The sequence below is a fragment of the Gobius niger genome (genome assembly GCF_951799975.1).
Source record: "Gobius niger genome assembly, chromosome: 20".
Classification (NCBI taxonomy): Eukaryota; Metazoa; Chordata; class Actinopteri; order Gobiiformes; family Gobiidae; genus Gobius; species Gobius niger.
In genome coordinates, this window is record NC_136871.1 from 27,290,265 (window position 1) to 27,296,735 (window position 6,471).

The window sequence follows — 6,471 nt, forward strand, 5'->3', positions numbered from 1 at the left end:
AGGAGGAGCAAAACGTCCGCGCAGTAACTCCTAAAGGTTATTGACGGAAGTGAGCGGGGGAAGTCTTTCGGAGTTACTACGCGGACGCTGTGCTCCTCGTATCATTACGCCTCACAATATAGTCCCCCTTTTTATTTGCTTATAAAATCGACATGTTACATTTCTGTGTAAATATACTTCGCATGAAAACACTTCACGTAACTTTATTTAAATAGGGAACACGTGGAAGAGCTTGGTAGCTTCTATCGTGAGCTTTTTCGGAGCTATGTGACATGTGGCTGCGTATGTGCTCCGTTTGCGTGACAGAGCGCACGGACAAAGACCAGACGGGGATATATTAACACGTCTAAAGTGAGGTAAGAACATATCTTAGTATGTAAAAACGGTGGCCTATTCCTTTAAAGAAAGAAAAGGAAGCAAAGGAGCAAAAATATACAAAATCACTCGTGCTTCTCCTGCTCACCAGACAGTTCAGACTTTACCGGGTTTTGTACTATCTCTGCAAAAAAAGGTTTTACTTTTTGACGATTAAAGTTGACAAAGTCTTCAGGCAGTCGACACGAAGGGGCTTTATTTTGACTGACTTTCACTACATGCATGACAGACTTTGTAGGAACATGAGACCATTCACCAGCATTTTGGAGGATTAGGAACAGAAATGTACACGTGACAGACTCTGCAGTCACATTTTGGGATGTTATGGCTGTGATTTTAGGATACAAAGATGGTGCAGATTACCACATATGAGCAAATTCAAAGTCAGATTTATAGCGTACAAACTGCTCTCAAAAATAAATAATCTATAATGTTTTTTTTCTTTTTTTTATTAAATATGTTTGGCTTCTCCCTCAAATACAATTGAAGTTCTACAAAAAGCTGTATTAACAATTATTGAAAACACAACAATTCTAAATCAAAGTCATTCAGAAAGGATCTGGTAGACCAAATATGCCAGATGAGAAGGGGGATTGGCCCTGAACAGTCACTTACTCTCTGAAAACAAATGCTGACTCAGAAACTGTCTGAGAAAAAACATACAGGCAAACAGCCAAAACAATAAATACCTCAGATATCACGTTTGGGGTTCAACAGGTTCACGCTCCCACAGGCAAAGCAAGGATTCAAATAAACCAAGGAGTGGCTCTTCTTGATGACTCAACTTTCAGAGAAAATGGAAATCAGAAAATAGTACATAGATATGTATTTTTAAAATGTTCCTGCCCGCTACTCATGCTAAAAGATTCTGGTTCAGGTTCGGCTCCAGAATAAAAAAAGCTTTTTCTAAACTGCATACAAGGGTGCATCACGAAATACAAATCAACTTTATCAAAGCCAGTGGATTATCTGAATTTGAAAGACCTAACATCATGCGAGATGATGTTTGTAGTAGTTTTATGCATCAAAACAAAACACAAAAAACATGGTCTGAGTAAAACTTGAACAATTGCTGCTTTTTAAAAGATGTAACAAAAGGCAGTGATTTATTAACTCATGTGAACCCTTTAAAATAAATTGTGCAATGTGACAGAAACAAGCTACAATTCACCATCTATGTGAGTGACATTAGATGATGGCTGGTTTCTGTTCAGATTAGATTTAGGTTGATTTTCTGTCAAACATCGCCCCCTGGCGGACATATACTTTTCATTATTATTATCTATATTCGTTATCATATCTTTACGATAGTACGTTGAAAGGTTAAGCAACACAAAACAATGTGTTATTAGTGCTAATATTGTATTGGGTAAGTTGTAGCTTTCTCTGTTATGGCTTTACCATGACAAGAGAATGAATGAAATGAAAATGTTGTCACCATCGGACACATGACGAGAAAAATAATCTGACCTTGGTGCATTTGTTCAGACAGAGAAAATATCTATTCGTGCAAATGTTGTTTTATGTGGATAGACCATGAAACTAATACGGAATAGAACCACCAAGTTTTTGCGTGACATTTTTTACATGATAGTTTAGCACCATTTGGCAAATTACTTTCAGTTCTACAAAGCCTGCAAAAAAACGATGTACTCATAAAAATGAAACAATAACAAAACAGACAGACAGATAGGGAAAAATAAACGAAAAACCATTTCACCTCGCTGCCGAAACCCGGGATCGAACCAGGGACCTTTAGATCTTCAGTCTAACGCTCTCCCAACTGAGCTATTTCGGCGCGGATGAGCAATATAGTTCCAGGAAGCGTCTTAAATCTGTCCCAGACATGATATTTGGCCGTCAAAAGATGTAATGAAGAATTTGCTGCTGTTTTACAACCACTATCAAGACTATCACGTACTGTCACACACGCACAAAGCACGTTTTGTTTTGACACCTGATTTAACCACAATGCATGTTTACGCAACACGTATCATTCCGCCTGTGCTTAAAACTAACATGTGGCTTTCGGTCAAGCAACATTTTGACAGAAAACTTCAAATGCGTTGTATAAAAGAGTGCATTCAGCGCTAGATTTCAGGCTTGCTTGATTTATTATTTTAGTAAAAACAAAACAAAAAATAGATTTCTTACCTCTACTTTCGTCGAAGAGAAGACGCCAAAATCGAGTGAAGATGAGCGCGCTTTACAAGACCGTCCGCCAGATGGCGCCGTTGTTTACAGAAAGAAAACGCTGCAGTTTGCCGGTGGTTATCTCCATCTAATTTGGGAAGTTTTTCGTCGTTGCCTAATGAACTCACGAAATATTTTAGCTTTTACAATATTTTGATCAGTTCTCTATGAACATCTTGAATGTTGTGTTTGAACCCACATGAGTTATTGGTGCATTTTTCTATGACATATCTAAAAGTGTTGTTTTAATACATTAGCTCTGATTATCTCTGAGGAATAGTACAGGCCTGCAATAGGCTAAATGATCGGGCAGATAGGACTACTTTATTTTTCATCAATCATTTCAACTGGACCATAACCCAGACATTTGTCAAAGTCAGAGGTAACTAAATGCTTCGCCATAAATCACAGCCGTTTTTATAGATTGCTGCAGAGTCAGACTATTGTGGGTGTTCCCTAATGGACAGTGGAAAAATAGTGTCTCCATTAGGCTGGGGATGAAATGCTTTTGTCACGATACAATACGTATCACTATACACTCAGGCCGACATATTGCAATACAATAAGCAGTGTATTTTGATAACTAAGAGCTTTAAACCAAATGTTCATAGGTCTAGCACTAAGTGAAATATTTTGAAAAGAGCAAACATACATTGCCGTATTCTATAGCCGTCATTGCAATTCAAGCATTTTTACTTTTCTGTAACTTTATATCAATTAATATATAAACTGGAATTAACAATAGAGAAACCAACCCCAGCCCCTCAAGGCATAAACATTTGATTTATTTTGTCTCTAACTTACTTAGGGTCAGTCACCAAACACAAAATACACAGTGACATTAAAATGTATTGAAACAATATTTAACAAAGCAATATAACATCACAGCCTATACGCTTTCGGCTTTATTACATGTATTTTAAGATTCAAGATTCATAAGGATCTTAACTCATGCATTATTAGTTGATCTTCCTTGAGTTTTGCTTCTAAAAGCATGTCGCTGAAATTCTCACAATTGGAACCATGCATCAGAAAATAAATACCACCATGTATTTTGTATCCTTGGATTTTATAGCATTATGTAAATAGTAAAATACAGAAATGTATTTTTTCACTGTAAAAGTATTAACAATATACTTCATATATAGTTGGCAATTGACAGGCCATTTAAGTCTCAAGATTATATATAAAAACAGTTAAATGTAGGAAGAGTCCCACACCCTCCATCTGAAAGTATTGAATTCTTTATCTTTATGCTAATGCTACCGCTAAGCTCTTTCTAGGAGAGAACTGCCGCCAACAGAGGTCAAAAACAGTGCATCTTCCTGCTAATCTTACATAACTGAATCTCTTAAGTAAAGCATAATTGTTAAAAGTGTTGCTTTTTTAAACACGCCTTTATGCTGCCACTAATCTCTCATCAGAATGATGCCTTTCTCTCTCTCTCTGATGTTTTGTTCCACAGCCATCCCTCAAGGTGACTTTGCTTCCTCCATAGACAGGCACTGCAGCTGTTTGGCGCTTTGTTCTGGGGAGGCCTGAGTGCGTGTGGACGAGAGAGTGAGGCGCCGACTGGCAGAAGGAGAGGGGAGAAGAATCGGCAAAGGAATTGGCGGAGCTGAGAAGGAAAGGGTGATGATATTATGAAACAGCATGAGCTCATCTCCAGTGATTGTTCATGGATAAAAAAAAAACTGTAAGTTAAACATGCACTATCAAAAGACAATGAAATCAAGGTGCCATTGTACCTGACAAACACGTGGCAAGGAAAAGGCCAATTTGTACTCAGAAGAACAAGAAAAAGGCATTGTTTGTTAACAAAAAGCTTAACAAAGATTTTAATGAATGACAGCGGTAGAGAAGTAATAGTGTTCTCTCCTCTCCTCAGATCTGTCTGTCACTTTACAGGAGCGGGGATGTCTCCAGTTCACCTCCATGGAGATGTTGACTAATGACAGCCAAATGTGAGATTTAAATGGGTTAGGTCCTCATCCAAAACCACTCCTTAATTACTCACCGCCAAATAGTATTTTCTGTGTTGAGCTGGTCATTAGGAGCATGTTTTGTGTTGGCAACAGTATAATCCAAAACGTTGAGGTTAAGGTGTACTTAACTGTCCTCATGGGGAAATGTGTCCTCTCCATCATGGTTAAACCTGTCACGAGCAGTGGTCAAACCGCAGTGTGGAGCCAGGCTAATGGTCAGAATCACCTGGATGGAGGATTCACCTATTGTGCATGTTCTCAGCTGATGGGGGAAACCGGAGTACACGGAGGAAACCCACCCAGACATGGACACAAACATGCAAACTCCACACAGAAAGGCCCAGTCCGGGAGTCGAATCCGTGCCGCCTTTAAATGAAAATACAGAAAACTACTTTCCCTCTACATTGCACTATTCAACCAGTAATGTAATACAATACTAGGACAGTCAATCAATGAATTTTAATATCAAATGAATCACACTTGTGAAATGTGATCAATCACGATTAATCACAGTTAATTATGATGCAATTATTGTATTCATTATTTATACTAGGCCTATATAAATTGAAATCATTTACTCACAAATCATTCACAGACAAATCACTATTTCATAAATCTATGTGGAAAGCCCAACTGCTTACAATTTGTAATATGAAATGCAAGTGCTCTGACTTTCAGGTTACGTGTGGAAGACACTGGAGTGTGCTCGGTCAAAGCATGCTATTCTTTTGCAATTCATCGATAAGATAAGATAAGATAAGATAAGATAAGATAAGATAAGATAAGATAAGATAAGATAAGATAAGATAAGATAAACCTTTATTGATCTCACAAAGGAGAAATTCACTCGTTACAGTCGGCGTTACTTCACAGTCACAGTCTTAGTCATGATTAGCTTAGTTCACTATCTTTTCATTTATTGTGAAAAGCATTCACTTTAACTGCCCTATTCAGTAAAAACCTGCCATTCTAAACCTGGGCCAGACCAAACCGACATCATTATTCCATCACAAAGTTGTCCTGTACAACTCAAAGAGCTGATGGTTTAATGAGATATGAATGAAATTCATTCTCACTTAAGAGACGTTAAGTTTGTGCTACTACCTGTGCTATAAGACTTGTATTGTTGTGATTAGTTACGTCACGTCGTCACTGTCACGGCAAAAGCCAGGCATCGCATTCAGCAATAAATATCTGGGACAGCGGTTCTATATTTAGGAATCAGAGAGCGAGGAAGAAGCAGCGATGGAAGATGGAGAAAGAGGAGGACAGCTGGAGAAAATGTGGACAGAATCAAAGACCGATTCAGACAGTCTAATCCAATGGAGATGCATGAATAAATTGTGTTGTCAGATTAGCAAACATGGAGAAAATAAAACTGCTTTCATGGGCAATTGTAAAAAGGCATTTTTGGGTCACTCCACTGCTTTTTAAAGATAATGATATAACTTCGTTCTCCTACTGCTCTGTTGGTTGCACGGCTCAATCTTCTGTGGTCTATTACGTAATACATTTTTAATTTGCTCACTTTTGAACACGGTCTAGCTTTAAACCTTGTTAAGAAGGCAGACCTGGAGCAGTATTTCACAACATCCATGCCGTTTTGAGTGATCCTCGATTCATCCAGTCTAATTTAGTGGTTTCTTCTTCTACGGCGTGTTTGTGTCTGTGCTTCCCGGATACAACTGCGTCATTGTTAAAACCCCAAACTGTCATATTTTCTAGAATCCAACATTGTGTCTGCCTGAAGTGTGCTTATCTCGCCATCTGAAGCTGCTAACCACGCCGTAAATCGAAACTGGAAGTTCGTTATTCCGACAGCTGCCAGCAGGAGGAGCCCCTGGCAAAGTCCTCTCCAGCTCTGTATTTCACTACTATTTAATTCTTACAGGGACATCCTTTCAAATTGTAAAACAT